The sequence below is a fragment of the Ostrinia nubilalis genome, chromosome 13 (genome assembly GCF_963855985.1).
Source record: "Ostrinia nubilalis chromosome 13, ilOstNubi1.1, whole genome shotgun sequence".
Classification (NCBI taxonomy): Eukaryota; Metazoa; Arthropoda; class Insecta; order Lepidoptera; family Crambidae; genus Ostrinia; species Ostrinia nubilalis.
In genome coordinates, this window is record NC_087100.1 from 15,181,169 (window position 1) to 15,204,695 (window position 23,527).

At 37.9% G+C, this 23,527-nt stretch overlaps 1 protein-coding gene across 1 annotated transcript in view; it reads right to left on the reverse strand.

The window, feature by feature from the left end:
- LOC135077354 (netrin-3-like) overlaps positions 1–23,527 on the reverse strand; it is a 197,599-nt gene that overhangs the window by 144,806 nt on the left and 29,266 nt on the right. The gene's annotated exons all lie outside the window — the stretch shown is intronic.

Here is a 23,527-nt window from a genome sequence, read left to right on the forward strand (position 1 = left end):
AAACAGATAATACGCAAACGCTCCGTCGATATATGTTGACTGGTTTTTATAAATAAAAACACCCACTTCACAAAAAAACAGATTCATTCAGTCAGAAATCAATCACAGATTTTTTCAGTATGGCATTTTCATGCGTCTATGCTACAATATGTAAGTAGGTGGTGAATGGATTAATAAGAATAATCCTACCTTACTAAAGAAACTGTACTTTTGCGCTTCTAATTTCAACTCCTTTCTCTACCTCAAATATCGTCAGTTGCAGGTTCACTTGGGGTAACTGACAAAATACAGTTTTTCAGTAGAGCCGTTTAAAGTTTTTTTTCGTCTTAAATGGGACATAACTTTTTTCCTATTTAACCTTTTTTGGATCTGTTTTTACAGAAATGCTTAGAATTCTACGCGGTTTTAGATTAAATAAAAAGAATTATCGAATATCTGTACCCCCAGTGAAAACGGAGTTAAGTCGAAAATGGTGATTTTTGGGAAATCGCATTTGAAGTTAAAAAAAATCCTGCTTCGTCGCTATTAGAGATAACTTGGTGAAATATTTTTTAGGTGAAAGGTAATGTTAGATATAATTAGGCAGTGTGCCAGTTTGGGAAATATAGCATGTAGTTTTTTCGTAATTAAATAAAAACCCAGTTACATCGCCATGCACGGCAACTTTACATTCGTGTAAAGTGATGTAATGGGACATAAATCATTTTACACCACACTGAATTGACCACCCGCTAACAAGTGTAAAGTGATACATTTTACGCCATTTCTGTTGATATTTTTTTGTTTCTTTAATTTTAGAAAAAGTTGTAAAACAAACATAAGTAATTACACTATGAGGAATCATTGTTTCAGGTTATTTAGGGTAAATCGTCCAAAAATTTCTACTTATATCAATATACACCAATTTTGTGATGAGAAAAAAAATGTGTAAACTGATCTAACTAACATAATAGCGATCTAAGTATCCTAATAATTATGTGTAAAGTGATATAAGTGGCGATTGTAAAGGAATAAGGCTAGAATTTTAGAGTGGATTCTAATTATTTACTCCTTAAATGTTTATTCTGATCTGAAACTACTATTTTATTAATTATTACACCATATACCATGAATGATATCGGCCTAAATCACATACATTATCTCCTATTTTAAAGTAAGTATTAGTTGAAGCAATTGGGTAATAAAGACCAGAAACAACAATGGTTTCACATAAACTAATTAGACAGGAGATAGAGAAAAGTTTGTTTTCTACAATTACCTTATTGGGAATCAAACTCTGGACCAGAGATGATGATGTCAAGCTATATTGATTGCTTTTTGGCTACAGAAGGATAATATAAAAGTAAAGTCATAAAATGCATTTGTTTTCAACAAAGAGGCTTTTAAAAAGCCCTTTAACACGTCCTAGTATCACTTGAACCCTACTTTTATTTTGGGACATAAATAGGTCAGTGCTGAGAAGAAGCAGCGCAAGATATTTAGCCACTCTTGTCAGCCTCTTCTTAAATCATAAATAACTTGAAAAAATCGAACTGCCTAAGACGGGAATCTTCTTAAATCAATAGAAACATGATTAACAAGACATGTTATACTTGCGAGCTAAGCAGATAAAGTCCAGCAACACATGCCATTTACATAATTATTTACTTTATACATAGTATCCATTCATAAGGACTTACGTTAGTTAGTTTTGCAGGGCAATCGAATATTGCACTTAACCTTTTGATTAGACCATTGTGCGCTATTTGATCTTCCTATCTAGGTCTCTACAGGCCTTCTGCAGCGACCCTGGTGATTGGAGAATTTGAGCCTGTTGATCTGCTACGCTTCTGCACTCCTTGTGCACGTGCTGTGGTTTTTCTTCTTCCTCCATGCATCTTCTGCACATCAGGCTGTCTGTACAGCTATACTGTGTAGGTGTTTGTTTAACATACCTGTTATTACACTTAGGACCTTGCGGATGTTGTCCCTGTTAAGTCTTATGAGTCTTTAACTTTTTCGATATAATATCCACAACTGCATCTTTTGTTTGCCTACATCTTTCACAATCTTTCCATTCTGTGTGGTGTTATTTTTCTATTTTGGAGGGCAGCCAGGTCTTGATCTGTGCTTATGGTATCGGCATTATAATTGTTCCGGACCAAATACCGTCGTGTACGATCCCCTTCTGACCAGTTCATCTGCTGCGTCGTTGCCCAAGGAGTTACTGTGTTCTTTGATCCACTTCAGAAGTGCAGGGTAACGCCATTTGCATCTGCAATGACTTAGGCGCGCGTCATGGCATTCCAATATAGTAGTATATTAAGTTGCTTTGTATTGCTTGCACTATCTGAGATTATTTTTATATTCAGACCTCGGATGTCTATGGTTGCAACCGCCTGTGCTGCTCTGATTGCAATCTGCTTGGAAAATTGTATTGTGTTTATCAAGTGTTGTTGATATTCTTAGTATATTTAGGTAATTCGAGAAGACACCAGCTCCCGTACCTTTTTGGGTTTTGGAGCCGTCAGTGTAATATCCTAACTTCATTGATTCCAGAGCAATCTTGCGTTTCCGCTGTAAGCTGGATATTATATCTTCAGTCAAAGAGTGAACACAGGGAATTCTGCCGATAGGTGCCTCGGTGAGAGGTATTTCTTTTATTAGGGTTTTGTGCAGGATCGTGGAATGTCCTGTCTCCTTGTTTTGCTTCTATATGCCGTTCTTACCTTTAAGTCTTAGAGCGGCTGCTTGCGCTTCCTCCTGAATGATGAGGTCTAAAGATCTGAGATTCAGAAGGTACTCAAGTGATGTCGATGGAGTGGTTCTCATACAACTAGTGGCCGCTATGCTTACTAGGCGTTGCAGGCTTTGGAGTTTTGATCTTGCTGTTGATAGTTGTGTTCTGTGCCACCACACAAGTGATCTATAATATTTTGTGTAAGAGGGCCATACAACCGACGTGTAGAGCCAGTGTTATCTTTGGGTTGAGACCTCATCTACTACCAATGAGTCTCTTGCACTGATGGAATGCTATACAGGACATTTTTATATTGTTCTCGACATGACTTGCCCAGTTCAATTTATTGTCTAAGGTGATGAGTTTTGTTTATAAAGAGTTCTGGTAGTTGGAGCTCTTGTAAATTTTATAATGCACTTATTAAGTACTTTTATTGACAACGTTAGGCACTATGAATTCAATTATATGTTTTACTAGTAGATGTTAACCATTATTTATTAAAACTATTAACTAAAGTTCTTTGATTTATAAACTACGCATTATGTTTTCCTTTAATCTGACAATTGGGCTAAGTTATATCATTTTACACCAAATAATTAACCAAATCATTAGTTGCGATTTTCAAATGTTTTTGATCTAAGTAACTGATAACATTTTACACATGTACGAAACTTTTGTGGTTAATGGTATTAGTCTAATTGAATCATTATACACAAAATAAATAATCATTTGTCTTTTACTTTTTGTGATATAAATTAAGTTACATTCTTTTTCACCAACCAACAATACATAGTTTTTTTTGTGTATATTAATATGAGTCATCTTATATTGTTAATCACAAATTCAATCTGAACAACTTTAATCGTGTAAAAAGTAGTAACACGAGTCGTACCTCTTGACACAATAAAAAATTGAAAGAAGCCTCCGGTACACTTTGTTAAAAGTAGACATGTATCAATATACACGAAAGAAAACTCAAAATTGGTTGACAAAGCCTTACTTGTATCATTTGGCACAAAATTATTTTCTTTTCTATACGTCGTAGAAACATACCGATTAGATACAAAAATAGCTAATTTTTCAGAGATTCACATTATGTTATAAAGTCAATTTTGATCTAAGTCGAGTTAGATCCCTTTTCACTGGGGGTACAGTATGTCTTAGTTAAGGAAATAAATTGCAGTTACACCAATGTATTTTTGTACTTTTGACAGTTACACTAATTTTACACCATACTTTTGGAAAAAACATAGGTCAAATTGGTGTAAGTACTGCCCAAATTAAAATAATTTGATGTATTTGCTGGGTTTTGTTTACTTAGTTGCTGTATAATTTATGTAAAAGTATTAAAAAATAAGAGAATTCATGAAAAAAATAACATTTTGTCGTTTTCTTTATTTTTTTAAAATTTTATTAGTAGTAACTTTTATTTTATTCATTAAAAAATGTTAATAAAGCCACGAAAATCAAGAAAATATTTAAATTCGAACCAATATAGCTCGCCTGTTAGTAATTCAACAGTTTGTCCAACTCGCCCCAACTTACAATAAGTCAAATTGGGGCGGAAAAGTCAAATAAAGTCGCGGCAAAAACAAAGCTGTCACCAAACTCGCTCCAGTAACGAATTTAAGGTAAACGTAAACGCTTTCAGGCATGTTATTAACTTTTGAACAGTAGCTTGAGAACACAAAAGGAAAATTATAGCTTTTCATTCGTTAATTTAATTACTGTACTGTTTGGTGATAATGTATAAGCTCATTATGGTACTTTAATTAAGTAGATATCTACACCTCTTATGTACTACGTACCTCTACTTATTGTAATTTCTATATGTGGAAACTTGTAAGTGGTTACTGAGTGCTTATTTGTTAGTTTACCTACTTAATAAGTGTTATCCTTGATGTTCCTAATTTTTCCTAGCAATAAAATTAAATATGAGTAAAATATTTTTTATGCAAAACAAGTCAGGTATTTCAATGCATTTATCGCTCACTACTTATAAAATTCATATTTTTTATAAAGTTGGTGATCATTGTGAACAGGAACTTCAACATACCATCAAAAGTAAAGGTCAGCAAAGAACATATGTTGTTAATTGGGAAAGGGAGTATGTACACAAAACTACGAGCAGGTATATTAGAGTTCTCTAATTCTAGTTACATACACTCAGCGGCACGGAATTTGGCCCAAGCCTAAACACCCAGATATGAGCCCAAATAGGTGTTGTATACCTAAATTTCGTGTGACATGTTAACAGAACATTAGTTTTTGTTAATTTAAGAGGTTAGATTCATAAAAAAATTTGTCTGTTTAACTTATTTTGACTCTAGAAACGCATTTCGTTGTTGGAGCGTAAAGAGTACGGGTACGTTTAAATTCGATATTAAATGTTGTAAGTGTTTGGCGTTTTGTTTTTTGTTTTTAAATTAATCTTAGGGTTATTCTCGTTTCCATAATTTGAGATTAATGCCCATTACTCCAGCTCAAGTTGTTCAAATAGTGTAGCTTAGAATTCAAGGGCGTATGCAGCGGGAGATGGCTGAAACTTTCAATTTATGGCGTACAAACTTAAGATACACGTTAAAAAGCCATGACCAGAACGCCTTTTACACAAGAAGACCAAGAAGTGGGGAATTAAGTTGTATGTCAGCGCGCGATGACCCGATTATCGTGTTTGCAATATCAATAAATCGGGTTCTCAATACGTTTGAGATACGCCAGCGTTTACAAACAGCAAGCCCAGTGAATGTCAGTGAGCACACAATAAGAAGAAGGATGGAGGATCATAACCTGCATACTCAAAGACCAGCTCGAGGACCAGAACTTCTCCGATACCTTCGCGAAGTGCGACTTACGTTTTCTAGAGAACATGCAAATTGGACGCAAGGCAAGACCATTATAATGCTTTTCTGCCCATATTTTACGAGTGTTAAGCTACTTATATCTGGCAGTAAGGGAAGGAATTTGTTTGCATAGAAAGCTTTTTTATACCATCAGCAAACCAAAGGCAGGAAGAGCCAAGAGCTTCCTTCTCCTCGTTGTGGATAAAAAAATATAAGGTAAGAATCAAGGTAAGAATTTACATTACAGCCATTTATTCAAAATCATTCAACATTCCATACAACTTATCAGCTATCAGCAATATGTGAGCAGCTCATCAATAGAGCAAGGCTTCTCGCAGCACTCCGCCACCACTCCCCCCCTCTTGGGCTTCGCGGCCAGCGCCTCCGCCGGCGCCCGCAGCCAGGAGCGCCCGAGCCCCTCGTAGTCGTCGCCGGTGTACCCGAGCGCCTCGTAGTCGGCGCCGGAGCGCCCGAGCGCCTCGTAGTCGGCGCCGGAGCGCCCGAGCGCCTCGTAGGCGGCGCCGGAGCGCCCGATCCCCTCGTAGTCGGCGCCGGAGCGCCCAAGCGCCTCGTAGTCGGCGCCGGAGCCCCCGAGCGCCTCGTAGTCGGCGCCGGAGCGCTTGCTGGCCGCCTCGTACGGGCACAGCACCGCCAGCGTATTCGCCAGCTTCCTCCCGCAGAAGAACTGCGAGTCCGCCGACACGTACACGAAGGCGGCGACAACGAACAGGATTTGGGTCTTCATCTTGTTATCCAGATGCTACTTGGCTTGGAGGGCTGATGTGTAATGTGGTACAATGTAAGAACCTGTCCTTTTTATACCAATTTCAGGCTCTGGCTAAGTTATTTTGATGATGTGTAGGAAGATGCTAATGTGCCCTTATTACTCAAATAATTATCTATTCAGGTGTGAAACACACATGTGATCGTGGTAGACATTTATGACGTCACTGGATTGCCATTCAGGTCAACATTTGAATATTGATGAAGTGGTACGGTATATAAGGGAAGCGTCTTCAGTTGCGGGACATTCGCGTGGGATCCCTTGCACGAAGTAGTTAAGTTAGTAAGTAGTCATGATGCCGTGTGGTGACGGCAGAGTAGAATACATTTGTCACTAACCCCTACTCTTCCCGCGGGTGTCGTAAGAGGCGACTTAGGGACTACACATATAATGTGTACAGACAGCAACCGAGAACGGGCAGCAGCATTCTTTGATAAACATTAATCTTTTAAACTGCGATCTCCATTCCGCCTGCCAAGCGTGGAGATTATGGCAAAACCCTCCACTAAAGTGAAGGAGGCTCATAGTTCAGCGGTGGGCTGTAAAGGGCTGTTGATGATGAGTCATGAGGAGCCGCGTGTTGTTCTTCCTGGTGGTGCTAGCGGCGACGGGCAGTTCTTCTGCGGGCGGCGGCTGGCCAACGCGCTGGCGCAAATCAAATCAAATCAAATTTCTTTATTTGCATAATTCCAGGTACATAAGCGCAGCTGTGCCCGGGCGCCGACAAGCGCGCAGCGCTGGGCTGGTGGCCGAGTGCTGCGACAACCCCTGCTCCATCGACGAGCTGCTCTCCTACTGCTAGTGCTGCCACTCTGTTCAAGTTAACACTGATTTCATGTTAAATATATTTACTTTAAACTGGAGTAATCGTCCTTTCTTTTACTACTACACCTGCACCATCGACGAGCTGCTCTCCTACTGCTAGTGGTGCCACACTGTTCAAGCTAACACTGATTTGATGTCAAATATACTTTCAACTGAAGTTGTAGTCTTTTCTTTTACTACTGCACCATCGAAGAACTGCTCTCCTAATGCTAGAGCCACCCCGCTCATGCTAACACTGATTCCATGAGAAATATATTTACTTTAAACTGGAGTTATCGTTTTTTGTTAAGTACACTTTTGTAAAGGAAATTATGGGTACATACAGTATGCCAATAGCCCGCTAGAATGCAGTACATTCAAAGCCAAATCATGGGAGACTAGGCAAGTTAGTTAAATAAAATTTTTGAGTTACATTATTAACCAAATCAAGGCCGCAACTAAGTGTTCGGTTAACGAAAATGCCCGGAAATTTTGTTGTTTTGATTACTTTGTATGTGTGAATTTCTATGGGTCTAGACAAAGTGCACATTTTAATCGCAAACCAGTCGAAAAGTGGTCGAAAAGTCTTTTTTTTGTATGGAGTTTTGACGGACTCGCTTTTCGATTCGATCAAAATGTGCACTTTGTCTAGACCCCCTAATGCGATGCGACACTGAGATTCGAACTAAGCGCATGAGTTGGCATCTATCTAATTATCTCTATGCTTAAAACTAACAGTATTAAATTATACAAATGAATTAAATGTAATTATAATGACAATGGAACCTATTTCACTGATTTCCTTAAAACAATTCATCAAAACCTTAACATAAACTTTACAATCTTTTTTTTCTATGTACTTTTTTTTGTTACTCTTCTTTTAACCGACTTTGGAAAAAGAGGAGATTCTTTGTACCTGGATATGTAAATTTTTTTGTATATTTTTTTTAAACATGAGGATTGAACGGAAAGAATAACAGATGAGCAAAGATCTTCTTTCTCTACTTAGCCATATGAACATTAAATTACCTTTGTACTAATAAAATCCATGAAATACGAAATCCAGACCTTCATTGACTCTCGCGAAGGCGCAACTACTTATAAAATAAGTAATGTGACCCATTGATACATGATCAAACAAAAAGAATTGATACTACTGTGCAAATGGAACAACTTTCCTACGGCAACGATATCCGAATTCTCAAAAAACGATTGCCGTCTTCATACTAATTTGTATGAAAAGGCAATAAGGTAGTGCCTTGGTAACCAGCCTTACGTTTAGTCGTTAAAGTATTGCCGCAAAATCTGTGGTTAAAGTTACATGCTAAGTCCTCTCTACCTCGTAAAAGAGCTCATTAAGTTCTAGGCTCTGAGCCTCTTACTGAAAATAATTGAAAATATTTTTAACCTATTTTTAAATTAAATAGGTAAATGTTAATCTTGGTGTAGGTGGGTACTTCCCTATTCCTACACAAAAATGCCTACTCATAGTCTTTCAGAATTTAATGTAAGTATTCTAACAGGCTTTTCTTTCATGTTCCTATTTATATACCTACCTAAAAAGGTGTAGTAGTAAAAGAAAGGACGATAACTCCAGTTTAAAGTAAATTTATTTCTCATAAAATCAGTGTTAGCATGAGCGTGTGGTACTAGCAGTAGAAGAACATCTCGTCGATGGTGCAGATGTAATAGTAAAATAAAGGACGATAACTTCAGTTGAAAGTATATTTGACATCAAATCAGCGTTAACTTGAACAGAGTGGCAGCACTAGCAGTAGGAGAGCAGCTCGTCGATGGTGCAAGTGTACTAGTAAAAGAAAAGACGATAACTTCAGTTGAAAGTATATTTGACATCAAATCAGCGTTAACTTGAACAGAGTGGCAGCACTAACAGTAGGAGAGCAGCTCGTCGATGGTGCAAGTGTACTAGTAAAAGAAAAGACGATAACTTCAGTTGAAAGTATATTTGACATCAAATCAGCGTTAACTAGAACAGAGTGGCAGCACTAGCAGTAGGAGAGCAGCTCGTCGATGGTGCAAGTGTACTAGTAAAAGAAAAGACGATAACTTCAGTTGAAAGTATATTTCACATTAAATCGGTGTTAACTTGAACAGAGTGGCAGCACTAGCAGTAGGAGAGCAGCTCGTCGATGGTGCAGGGGTTGTCGCAGCACTCGGCCACCACGCCGCCGCGCTTGCCGCGCCGCCACCAGTCCAGCGCCGCGCGCTTGTCGGCGCCCGGGCACAGCTGCGCCAGCGCGTTGGCCAGCCGCCGCCCGCAGAAAAACTGCCCATCACCGCCCGCTGCCACCGCCGCCAACACCACCAGTACCACCAGCAAAAACAACACGCGGCTCCTCATAACTACTTACTAACTTCACTACTTCGTTCTCCTCCAAGGGTTCCCACACGAATGGCCCGCAACTGAAGACGCTTCCCTTATATACCGTACCACTTCATCAATATTCAAATGTTGACCTGAAAGGCAATCCAGTGACGTCATAAATGTCTACCAAGATCATATGTGAATTTCTCGCCTGAATAGATAATCCATGTTAATAACACATTAGCATCTTCCTACACATCATCAAAATAACTTAGCTAAAGCCTTAAATTGGTATAAAAAGGACAGGTTCTTACATTGTACCACATTACACATCAGCCCTCCAAGCCAAGTAGCATCTGGATAACAAGATGAAGACCCAAATCCTGTTCGTTGTCGCCGCCTTCGTGTACGTGTCGGCGGACTCGCAGTTCTTCTGCGGGAGGAAGCTGGCGAACACGCTGGCGGTGCTGTGCCCGTACGAGGCGGCCAGCAAGCGCGCCGGCGCCGACTACGAGGCGCTCGGCCGCTCCGGCGCCGACTACGAGGCGCTCGGGCGCTCTGGCGCCGACTACGAGGTGCTCGGGCGCTCCTGGCTGCGGGCGCCGGCGGAGGCGCTGGCTGCGAAGCCCAAGAGGGGGGGAGTGGTCTCGGAGTGCTGCGAGAAGCCTTGCTCTATTGATGAGCTGCTCACATATTGCTAAATTTCTGGAGTTAGGGAATGTTGGATGACATTTGAATAAAATGATTGCAAATTATTTGGGTAGTATAATTTCAACCCTGTTTTTGGTTAAGTAATTCATTGCTGATTTCACCAATAAGAGCTTAATGTTTATTGGTCTCAAGTTTATTTCTGGAACAATAAATAAACACTTAATATCGATCCCGCTCCACATTCTGATCACGATCCTCAAAATTAACGGAACATTAAACGATTTACGAGTTGAATAATCGTTTGTGTTTGAGATGAGAATTAATGGTTCCGTACGCTGTATTAAATAGTATTTAATGTCTAATTCTTAAGATTTAATAAAATGTAAGAAACAATTTTCTACAACACCACTAATAATAAAATTACAGGAAGTTAGTTAAAATTAATTATAAACTCTGAGTAAGAAAAGTTCATCCGGAAACTATGCGAAAGTTTAACCTTTAATATGTAACGAATGACTCTAACCACTTTCGCACTAGGTACTTAGCTAGATGGCTCATGATCATGAATTTACTTCCTCTAAAATGAACGTACTGATAAAGCCACTGTAAAAGGTCTACAGGACTTAATTTTAATCTATTTCATAGTAATTTATATGACGATAGTTATTATTTAGTAGTTCTAGGATTATACATTTTATTCCTAGAACTAATTTGCAAGTGAAAGGGCAAAGTTACAAACAAATAAGTTTCAACACAACATCTCAAAACTGAGTAAAACTAAAATGCTCTCTCAATGTATTTGTGAGTATCATAATTAATAAATACTTAACTGATTTTAATAAGGTTTGCTTTATCATGTGGCTTAAACCGTGTGAAGTCAGGGTGACTTTGTGGTTAAAAATTTGAACTTCCGTACAAGTAACCCCAAAAGAAATAACGATATTTATATCCTCTCAAGTAGTGATTTATGCCCTCAATTAAAATAAGCTCGCATTTCAGGCCGCAAGGGCGGTTAACATTCATTTTGATCAATTTATTAAATACCTTTTATTTTGTATCGATTTGTGCTGATCATCGCTAATATTTGATAGGGCCTTGCAATTAAAAGAACATCGGAAAACTTGATTCTTATAAAATCATGACTACCAACAAAATATAAAAAATTCAGAGATTTTTTATGCATAAAAGGCAGGTACATATTAGACTGCAATATCGCAACTGGTGTTAAGTAAGATGCAGTCTAGGATCCAATATATTTAATAAAAGGAAGTTTACTAATTGAAACAAAAACCACGGATTTTCAGTTAAATAATTTATAATCAATTACATTTTAATAAAAACATTATTGATTCTAGAACCCTGACGCTATTTTTTTCTACCCATTGCATAGGACTATAAGAGCTATATTGAATGAAAATTCGTTAGGAAACTATAAAACAGCGAATATTCGTGTAGAATATTTCTGTATTCAATACTAAGTAGTAGCAATTTGTTTTAAAATCTCAGACATGAACTTAATTTTTACCTAAGCACTGATTGCTAAACTTTTTGCCAACGTGTTCTAAACTGTGGCCAAAGCTTTGAGGTAAGGGCCCTTCTGCTCCCCGCAGCGGAAATTAATTCGGCCTCCGACACTAGGGTTCCCATATCAAACCTTCAAAAGTCCTGACAAAAAACAAGAAAATAATAACTAAGCCTTTTGGCACCGTGCCAGTTAAGAGTTCTTACAAAAAAAAATCGGGAGCATTTAAAGACTGAACAACATTGGGATCTAAGAATAAAATTCTGGAATTGTCCGGACTAATTTAGACAAATGGTAACACTACCAACAGCCAAAGTAAAAGCCGAATTAAAGGAAGCTCAGGGCCCGTCAGAAGGGCGCATATCTAACGATCAGACGTTTGTCTGTTTACTTTGACGATTTTATTTCGAGTGGATCTTTGGAAACATTTATAAAGGTTGCTGAGGGCAGTTATGCCAGTTATCTATGCAAAATCTTATAGAATAAGATCAAATCTTTCATAAGTACCTACATAAAGCTGTTGCATTAAAAATTCTATTGCCTCTTGCCTCTTTGTACTTTTGAAGATGTCCTAGGTTGTCTAATCTAATCAATGGACGAATTGAAACAAATAAATAATTGACAACATCATCTTTATTCCTCATTAAACCTTCTTTTGACGTCATTAATCACAACAATTAGACCAGCCTCTAACAATAGGATAGCAGTTCATCAATGCTGCAGGGCTTCTCGCAGCATTCCTCCACGACGCCTCCTCGCTTGCCCCTGGACCCCAAGGCTCCGGTCCACCAGTACTTGTCTTCCAGCCGGTTGGAGCCAGATCTCTTCTCCACAGCCTCGTCATAGCACATGTAGGCCAGGGTGTTGGCAAGACGTCTGCCGCACAGGATCTGAGTGGAGGAAGACGCGGATCCGAAGGACGAGAGGCAGGTGATGGCCAGAAGGATCAGGATCTGAGTCTTCATGGTTTATTTGGTTCCTTCTAACTGGTTACTTGAAGTGATGTTGTCTTGAGGTGCTACTGCTTCGTATAGAGTTCGAATGTGATTCTTCAGCTAGGCCTCCCAGCTTTTATATCGACTTTACGATGAATATTCAAGGATTGCCTATTTTTGGGTTGGCCAATGCTCAGTCACCTTATCACACGTCTTCGACTTCCAGACATGTGCTCTAATTTCTGAATTTTCTTAGAAATTTCCATGTCCTTGCTTGATTAAGAATAAATTAATCCAGATGGATAATTCCAATGTTCATTCAGGTACGTCATGGCTGTCTTGCTGTCACATATTCAGGAGCGATTATCACACGTGAGCTGCTCCTGAATAATTAATGGAATATGTATGACATTACGGGTATAAAAATGGGAGAATCTCCCATATTGTGCCATTCTACGGGTGGATCTTGAGGAAACTCTGTCCATTTTGATACTCATTTGGAGCTTTAGTGAAGAACTGATTAAGTACTTAATTATCCTCGTATATTGTTCCAAAGTGAATCCACGTTTGTAAGGTAAGAATTTAAAGACCGTTTTTATCGTTAGTATCCGTTAATCTGTTTGTATTTTGTCTGTAGAATATTTATGTTCTTGTATTCCACTGAAATGGTTATATCATGGCATAATTTAATAAAATTTCTATGCACATTGTGCATGTAACTATGTTTTATTCATATTAAAAAAACATTGTTTTCTGTCTTTTATTTCTCTCCTTTTGACTCGAATAAAGACGAGTATTAAGTATTTTACTACAAAATATATTTCTTAAACTCTATTACAAAACCGTAACCCCCCCACGCTTATTCATATAAATATTTTTCCAATATACGACCCATCGCAGAAACATACCCTAACACGTTACCGCGTCCAACGCGGGGACGAAACGCATTCGTATCGGTCCAGTAACTTGATATGTAAATAGTTTACCGGCGCATAAATAAAAAGGCCTTACTAGTTGGCACTTGCCAGTAATAGAGCCTTCAAATAAATTAGGGGACCCCTGCGGATAGGGGGTGGGCCAAGTTATAGATGAAGAGGTGATATAAATTGTGGGGTAGGCATTCCAAAATATGTGTTTTTCTTACGAAAGAAGGTTATTTCATAGGTCAAACAGTAACTACAAATAGGTGGTAGATACCAATTCTTTATTTGTACACACCAATTTTTCAGTCGTCGAATTCTCAGAATCTACATGTGCTAGAACTCTAAAATTTTGCATGAGGGTTCCTTTTAGAACGTAAGTGCTCAATAAGACGCGATTTTGCAAAATTCAACCCATACTATTTTTGCGTAGTTTAAGGGGTAAAACGGGGCCACGCGTACGAAGTCGCGGGCGGCCGCTAGTTTACTTAAAAGAACTAGACAAGTCGGAAAAGCACAATTTAGATCCCCAGAAAGCACATTTCAGACTACCAAGGAAGAAACTATTTTTGTGAAAACCATCGAACAAATCAAGACGTTCATGGTAAACGTATGAAATTATACTAACTTTAGGTAACAGGTTAGTAACATCTATGAAAATTTCAAAATGGTGCTTATTTCTCAATTCTCTACCTTGGACCACAGTCCAACCGTCCGTCTTAGCCGTGGACACTATTAGAGAACGAATGTAGGACTTTTTGTTTCTCACGCGGACAGTTTTATCGGGTGGTTCCAAGATACGGCCGCTATCGATATGCAAAACTAACATGGTGTCTGTTAATTGTGTTGATTTTGCTGGACGTGGCGGAATGCTGACTGGTTTAGTACTCATGTGTACTAAGGAGGAGTTTAGTCATAGATAACCTATGTTCGTAATGGTAGCCTAGGTCATTAATTACGGGACTATTCGCACCTCTTATCTAGGCGCAGACCACCGACTTTTGGTTGGCCGATAGTGGGTCGGGCTGTTAATCAGTATGGGGATGTATAAGTACGCACGTTACACCGATTTGGTATCGGCCGATTCTTCATACAAATTAGAATCGGGCCCAACTATCGGCCGACTAAAAGTCTGTAGTTTAATGGGAGTTAAACGCCCGTATTCACAAACATTACTATGAGGTCGCACAGTGCGCATGGACGCACAGGATGACACACGAACCAATCACATAGCTCTATTCAACGCTCTGCGTTCGATTTGCTGCTTAAGTGAAGCAGCAAGCATCGTTTGTGAATTCGGGTGTGATTCTCACGGCTGCAACCCCTTGTGTAGGCAAGATGTAAAGCTTGAACTCTGATAAACCCAACCAGCAAAGATTTTCTTAGTAAAATGTACAGTAGGTACTCCAGTAAGTTTAGTTTTGTTAGATCATGAGTAAGTACTTTAACACCAGCGAGTCTCTTGTAGGCAGGTGGAAACGACGGTCTAAGGTAAGTCCGGTTAAAAAAGAAATATGGGAACAATCCATGTAACATATAAGTTTTGATCTGATGAAAGAAAGTAAGTTTGTAGCTAAATAACTTAAACGATATACACTACTCAATTTACATTTCTCAAATTATACTTAGTTTTTATTCTAATAAGTATTTGACGACTTGTAAGCACTATTTAATAGTCCACGTAAATTAAGGAATGTTGACTTTGACTTTGATATTGGATTAAACAAGTCCAATAAACAAAACATTAAAAACTACACAACCTTATTTAGAACTCCAGTCACAATGCGCATCATTCAAGCCGCAGATTCATACTATATTCGTATATTATACTACATATATGTGTATATATACACACAGTACACGTGAACTGAATCGAGTTTCGACAATAATGATTATTTATCGTCCATTACGAACATGAACAATGGGCTCGACTGCTCAAGGCTTTCGGCATTTATTTGAGATTTTCTGTAATTATTTTACCATATAGAGAATCACGAAGAACCTTTTAAACGACGAAGTAAAAGGGCGTAAGCGACACGTATTATCAATCAATTTTGGACTCTACATCTTTGAGCTAGGATTTATTTTTAAGTGGTTGTTCTTTGAGTTATGTCTAGTATAGTTTAGGGCGTAATTAGTGGAGATGTGGCATTGCGCAATAGTTGTTGTTAACTAATAATTGTTGATCCGTGTTGTAATCGCCTTCGATCGTAAGTATAGTGTGCTTTAGAGCCGCAATACTCAGTATTTTATTTTACTTTATTATTGCTCCATACGAGTATGAAGACACTTGAAATTGTTAAATTGCAACAGGTCCCTTCAAAGGTTAAAATAATACAATTGAAGTTCTCGTATAATAAGTACTTGTCTCTGATGGCAAATATTAAAGGACGAACTGAACAAAACAATTTACAAGCAAAAAATTCAAATAATATTTGTCTAGAGAAGAACACTCAGCAGTCTTTTCGATAAGAATACGAGACTACGCAAAAAATGTATTAAAAATATTCCAAATTACATAATTTAAATTCGACAATCCATAGCTTATTAAGTTTATTATTAAGTAAACGTGAGTATCCGTTTCACTTAAATAAAGCTCTTTATGAGTAATAGACGCTCTAAATTAAACTCTACAGACATTTAATACAAAATAAGCGCAATATCAAATATTATTCAGCCATTCCCAACAATACTGGACGTTACCTCCCACAGTAATACTTAAAATTAGCATCATTTAAATTCACATTCAAGTACTAGGCTATAAAACCCCATTTTATTTACATTTCAACAAGTACACTCAAACAAATAACAAGATCTTTCTGAAATGGGCTCAAAAGGTCTTGAAATAAGGGCTTATGTTTTGTAAAAAGGATGCAATTCTTTTGAATTGTTTGAGTCAGAAGTTCCCAAAGTTTTTGGCCCCCTCTAAATGGTTACTTATGACCATTTTGTGTTTTGCATAGCTTCATAGCACTTGCCAAATGTTGGTCTCAAAGCGCTGGTAGGGTAAAAAGATTGTGAGACATGTAGAGGCTCCTTAAGAGCAAAATGACGATTTGTAAGAACTATTTATTAGTCTTAACAAATTTATAAAGAAATTTTGACTTTGACTTTACAATTAACAAGAACTCTCTTGAGTCAGACTCTCTTGAGAGTGATAATAATTAATTATCTATAGGATCATTAATTAAATGGGCGGATACTACACAACGTTTATGCATCTTGGAATCCTTAATTAATACTAGCGAAATACAGAGAACATTCAATTACAATCATGAATACTGTATTACCTAGTACTTAACTTTAAAGGCCCTATACTCAAGCCTGAGAATTTCTACAAATAAACGTCGCGTTAAGACCCGTGTCTTACTATTTAAATTTCCACAAACTTTAGAAAATTTGTTGCCATTTGCCCAAATTACATATTGTCCATCTGCCACCATTCACTACAATTATGTTCGCGGCGTACTCAGATGCCCTCAAAGTGCGAGGGGGTTTGAAGCGAAGATCGGCTACGTAAGCCATTTTCGGGCCCACCAGGGCCGCCAAGACAGCTAGGAGTCGAAGTGGTCACCATGCCCGAAATCGGTCGGATGAATCATCGTCATTGGATGTTTGTAAGAGACATTTCACCCAACATTGAAGCTTTGAGAGCCACTGGTCAGAAGCAATTCTTTCCCACGTAGCCATAACAAGTGTGGCTCCACTGTTCACATGCAAATTGCATGGAATAATAGGCAAAAGTATGGCACGCATGTAGGGTAATGCGTTAATAATTATTTAAACGGAAAGTTAAAGTATAGAGCTGTAAAAATATGCAAATACCCACGATGGTCCACGTGTTTGTTTTTACAATGGAGCTTTATAAAGCCCGGATGTCGTTGCTTGCGAAAATTACAATGTTTTCGCGCTGTTTATTTACATTTAGTGAACATTATTCTAGTAAATTGCAACGTTAGTATAATTATGTTCAACAAATATTTCTATATATTTATAGGACGTTTAAGGGCAAATTACATTTTATGTACGAAACAGTAAATTAGGCTATACACTTCGGCACCTTTATGAAGTAGTAAGTAATAATTTAGGTGTGATTTAACAACAAAAATGTAGAGTTACTGTGTTGTCTCCACAAACATTCTTATCTCTAATGTCTGTTGTCAACGCTCTTGCCGTATTAATAAAGAAAAATCAAAATACAACTACTTAGTACTTACATACATAAATAGAGATAGCAATGCATACCTGAAACAAATAAAACGTCACATTATTATTAAGAACATACAAAGACGTCAAAACACTCTTGATTTTGTTGATATCATTTAGCGGTTAAACAACGTTTCATCTAAATATTGTTGCAGTCGTTTCTCGTAACTCATCAATGAATGATCTTCCATTTAATAGGGCATCTCAGACACTCGAGTGCAATGCATCATCAAGCGATGTCATCGACTAGGGTCCTATTCTGAAAACTGAAGTAGGTATACTCGTAGCTCTATGTGACAATGTTATGGCTATCGTTTTCTCATCTACTGATGTAATTATACAGCAGTAGGTGCCTGTTTTATCCTCCGAAAATGTGAAAATCAAGGCTGCATAGGAGCAACAATTATTAATCAAATGAAATGGAGGAGTTTAATCAGATGAAAATGGAGGAGTTTCAAATATGGATTTTTCACCAATACAAGGTGAAAAAGAGACAAAAAAAAAATATTCTCACTATAATCTTACAAAAGGTACATACTCGTTCTTTTACTTATTATAAAAAGAACATTTTGCCGATATGCCATTTATGGCGGGTTGACACCTGAACTAGGAAAGATCCTGTATCTCAGGTTACCAACCCTCCACCTCTAAGTGCCTTTTCACACGTTCCGGTTGCCGGCTATCCGGCGCCGGGTACCCGGTCGTGAATGTATGGGCATGCCGGATTAATTACGCCGGAACATGTGAAAGCTACGTACCATGCCCATACACTTCACCACCGGGTACCCGGCGCCGGATAGCCGGCAACCGGAACGTGTGAAAAGGCACTAATACTACTAGGGGCTCTGCTATAGCTAAGTAAATTAATACTAAAAAAAAATTTTTTTTTATGTGAGTTGTTATGTTAATGAATATATTGTGTGTGTGTTTGTGGGTGTGTATACTATATGTAAGCGGTCTAGCAAGCGAAGCCACCGCTCAAAGTTATTATTTCCGGATTAGTAATTTTAATAAGATTCCGTTGCTTTATAAACTTAGCGTACAAAAAGTCATACAAAAGTCATGCTGCCGGTGACATTAGCTTTAATTAAAAGTAGGCATTAGATGCAGGTGCATATTATATTCACTGAATTTCTTCAACAAAATTATATTGCCAGGTAGGACTGCCTACTCCTTTACGCAACGCCACAGGCTACAGCTGACACAAGTGACAGTCGATTAGGGTGATATATCGATATCGTACGGGGTGGACCCCTGACCGCAATCAGCGATAGACCCGGCGGAGACAAATGGCCGATAGATGGCCCCTACTACGAAAACAGATCATGGCCTCTTAGAGATTTAACTTGACAGATTCCATTTCGTGATAGTTTCTCTCAGATCGACAAAGCATCGATCTAATAATGTCTATTGTAAACATTTGGAAAAGTTTATTTATAGAATTATTCTTTCCTTTGCTTCTTTTAGATTTATCTACACTTAAAAGAGATTTCATCATTGTTTGTTTGTATTGAATAGGCTCAGAAACTACTGGACCGATTTAAAAAAATATTTCACCATTAAAATCCAACATTATTTTTGATGAACATAGACGGTATGAAATTTTCAGGGTCAGCTAATAGTTATTGGAAAATAGTAGTATCTCTTCTCTACACATCGCAGTCGCATCGCCGCGTGTCACGTGCGTTACACATTGATCGTTATCATTTCGACAAACTTGTCTGTCGATAGGGTTGTAAAAGAGACACACTGTAATTAATTAAAGGCTTTAGTTTATTGTTGCTTATTCGTCTAAAATGTCAATTTAATTATATTTTTTACCTTTTTACAAAGGTTTTGACAAAGGTGACTGAGTTTCTTCCGTCACTTCTTCTCAGCACCAGCCCATATGTTGTCCCGAAGTGGTGGTAGGGAAAGTTATGTATATTTGGGACGTGTATAAGTGCCCTGGAAAGGGCTTATGCATGTACTGAATAAAATATTTGAATTTGAATTATGATCTCAGAGTATTACGTCATACAATCTACAACATAATGATACCCATTTCTAATGGAAAGAGTTAGATAAATATTGATTTAAGAAAGCACTTCTCCTGTAGTTAGGATGTAGAGCCATAAATATTAGCGGTGCCAACCCTATTCACGTGTCACACGTGACACAAATGCTCCAATTGACGCGGGTTCGCGGGTTCTTACCCCGCTCGGGTCAGGCGACAAATTGTTACTAGATAAAGTACACACTTGCTCTTCCCTTTCTAAACTGATTTAAAAAAACGCAATTTTTTTTACAAAGAGCTTCGGTTAGAGCCTTTCAGACATGTTCTAGCTAGACTTTTTAATTGGAAAAAGTTTCGACGTTTCGGCCTTCCTGATAAGTTCTAAGAAAAGGTCTAACCTTTTAGTTTTTAGGAATAATATTTAATAGGTATTCAACAAGTGTGTGTTGCACTAGTCTGCACCTTATTTGTCATTAGGTGCGGTCAAATTAAATTATTTTTGACATGACATTAACAGATATGTCAAAATCCACCAATCATGCAGCATTTGGACCTCGCGTCTACGTATTGCCATCTGGCGGATTTTTCAATCGCGAAAACCCTCATTAGGCCAAAACGTCTGACCTAGGTGGAATAATATTAATGGAACCGTAACTCTACTTTCTTCAATGAAAATATACATAAATAGTATATTTAGAATATGATTTTTTACAGCCTCAAACTCAAATCCAAATTATTTTATTGCATGCCTCAAATGGAACACAAACCTACCATTATCAGCCAGGTTTATTTGCCCTGTAGCCTTCAAGTTCTAAATAAATAGTACCGACTATTTGGCCATACTAACGCCAATAACTCAATAATATTTTCTTTATGCGCATGAATTGAATTTGATTTGGAGCGGTAGCCGGAATTTCAGATAGAAACATTAGCGCCGTGCCAACCCTGTTCACTTGTCACGATTGACAGGAGTATCCGGGTCGCCCGGGCCTCCGTCCAACCAGTCGACAAATTGTTACGGGCAGATAGATATATCACACATTTTGCACTTTTACCGTTTTAGCCGACTACAGAACGAATGGCCTGAAGTATTTTTCGTATTCTACGCGTGATAAATGTCTGCTCTTCTAGATACTCTGTCTTAGAGACGATAGATAGGTACTTTGTATTACATACCTCACATAAAATAAAAGAAAATACAAAACTTAAACGACACTAGCGACTTAGCATCGCAGCCGAAACGTCAAGCCGTGAGTACATAATGTAACTCATTAATAAACGTCGCGTTAAAACCCGTGTCTTACTATTTTAATTAAACGACACTGTTTAGGCGGTCTTATACGAGTAGCAAGAAATCGAACTCTTCCAAACATCCCAGGGAAAGAAAGACGCATCATTGTGATTTTAATGTAAACTTTCATTCTCGTCTGCTAGAGTATTGAGTGTCATTTTTCATGCTCAGTCCTACTCAGTTTGTGGGTAAGCATCGCACTTACGAGTAACTAGATATGGAACAGTAAAGAAGGCAGTCATTGGGTGCGTTTGGAGCGGTAAGCGCTGTCACTGCCAAAAAAATGAATGGAACACGTCACTTTTGAAGTTAGCAAACGTGTCTTCGCGTAAAACAGCCGAAAACTGTGGGTCTAGACAAAGTGCAAATTATAATCGCAAACCAGTCGATAAGTGGTCGAAAAGCCCCTTTTTTGTATGGAGTTTTGACGGATTCGATATTCGATTCGATCAAAAAGTGCGTTTTGTCTAGGGGGGCTGCTGTAGCGATCGCCATTTTGCTTATAAGCGCTTTCAATTTCTATTTTCCGACAAACGCACCCATTAACATATCGAATCGAACATGACATGACCATCCCTCAAGCACATCAAAGTCAACTTGTCACGAAAAGAAACAAAAAGCAAAAAAGCTCGCTTACACGGCACGAGCGAGCAGCTATTCCGCGAAGGAACCGTTACAAGGCCCGGCATTTCTCGCCGTATTCCGGAAGTTTTTCGCCGCTAAAAACAACGTTCTCACGGCATATTTCATATTGTGACCCAGCTTCTACGCGGCACCGGTCCACACCTAATAAAGTTGACTGCCTTTTTATGAGCTATCGCTGACTTAGGGAGCGTGTAGACTAGGTGGATTTTTAATATTTCTCTATGAGAGTCAGAGGTCAATTTTCAACCCAGCATATCATTCACGTTTCAGTTTTAGTCACGTTTTCTTACATAGTCCTTAATGTGCTTTCAGAAACACAAAATTACTTTTCAAGCAATCTATATGGGAATAAATGCACTAAATGACTTTATGCTAAGTATTCTATAGATATCTAACCACACTAGGACGTATTCTATTTGAATTTAATGCTTAAAACACAACCTAAAAAAGAAAGAGAGAGAGTTCCAATTTCAGGATCAACTTCCCTCCCTCCAGTGCAAATGCACTGAATCTGAATTTGCATTGGAATCGAAGATCCTGAATTTGCACTATAGGTACTCGAATGAAAAATTTCAGGACAAAAACTTTAGGACATAATGATTAAAGCTTCAGAGGCTCTATTGCCATGTCATTACTAGTGGAACTAGTAGTGACTAGTACGTCTCGAGTGTGCAGGTGCCTTAACTCGATCACTTGCATCAGGATTTTTAAAGTTTTTGCGTCATTTAGTATAAAATATGAATCCCGCGTTGTAACGTGTAAGCGACACCTCATCAATATTCAACACTGATTAATTACGGACCAGTCGCGGGATGCTAATGTAAATACGGTTTTTGTAACTTCTTCAAAACTGAAAAGAATGTAACAATGACGGATTTGAATACGATCTTTAAGGCTGGGTTGCACCATCTTACTTTGACTTTAACAAACGTCAAAAATCTGTCAAATTTTATACAAAATACACTATCATTAAAGTTACGATCAAAGTTAAGTGGTTCAACTTAGCCTAAGTCATTAGTTTGTAACATTCCTGTTAAAGTATGTAGTGTATGGGGATTTTATTTATTAAAATTTATTGCACATAATCTAACAGCATTATCAGAGTACAAAAGGCGAACTTAATGTTATATGGCATTCGCTGCCATTTATGTATACTGTATACTGATTAATGTAGACTGAATAATATTTATTTAAAAATAATCTAAGTACAAAATTAATAATATGTTATATGTAATAGTAATACCAATTATTAAATTAATTGTATACCTATTGTGATAAATAATTAATAACTAATAATTAATAACAAAAACATTCTGTAAAAAACTAGCCAAGTCTCGATGGAGCTGCTTGTTTATCTCTAAAAAGTAATGAAATCTAGACAAAGTCGTGCCAAGTCTATGGTTCCTTACTGCAATTTCTTTATTATTATAGTTAGTGTTGTGTGACTTGGCCGTTGAAGGGTACAAATAACCAGGTACTCCATGACACCATTGCACCAATCTGTCGCCAGAACCGCTACCCATTGACGATGGAAAATTGCCACTTGGAAAACGTTGATTCAATAACCAGTCAAGTAGGCTTGATAAAGCTGCGTATTTCAATAATACTTATGTATGATTATCTTATAAGGATTGTTCAACGGCCAAGTCACAAAACATTACCTATAATAATAAAGAAATTGCAGTAAGGAACCATAGACTTGGCACGACTTTATCTAGATTTCATTACTTTTTCTTCGATTTTCCTATCTCTCTTTCTTCTTCTCCAGATCTTCGATTTTCCTAGTTTTTATAGTTTTCCCTTTATGTAGTCATTAAACCTTAACTCTGTACCAAATTTCAGCTCTCTGAGTTTATGGGAAGTGAGTGAGTGAGTGAGTGTCATA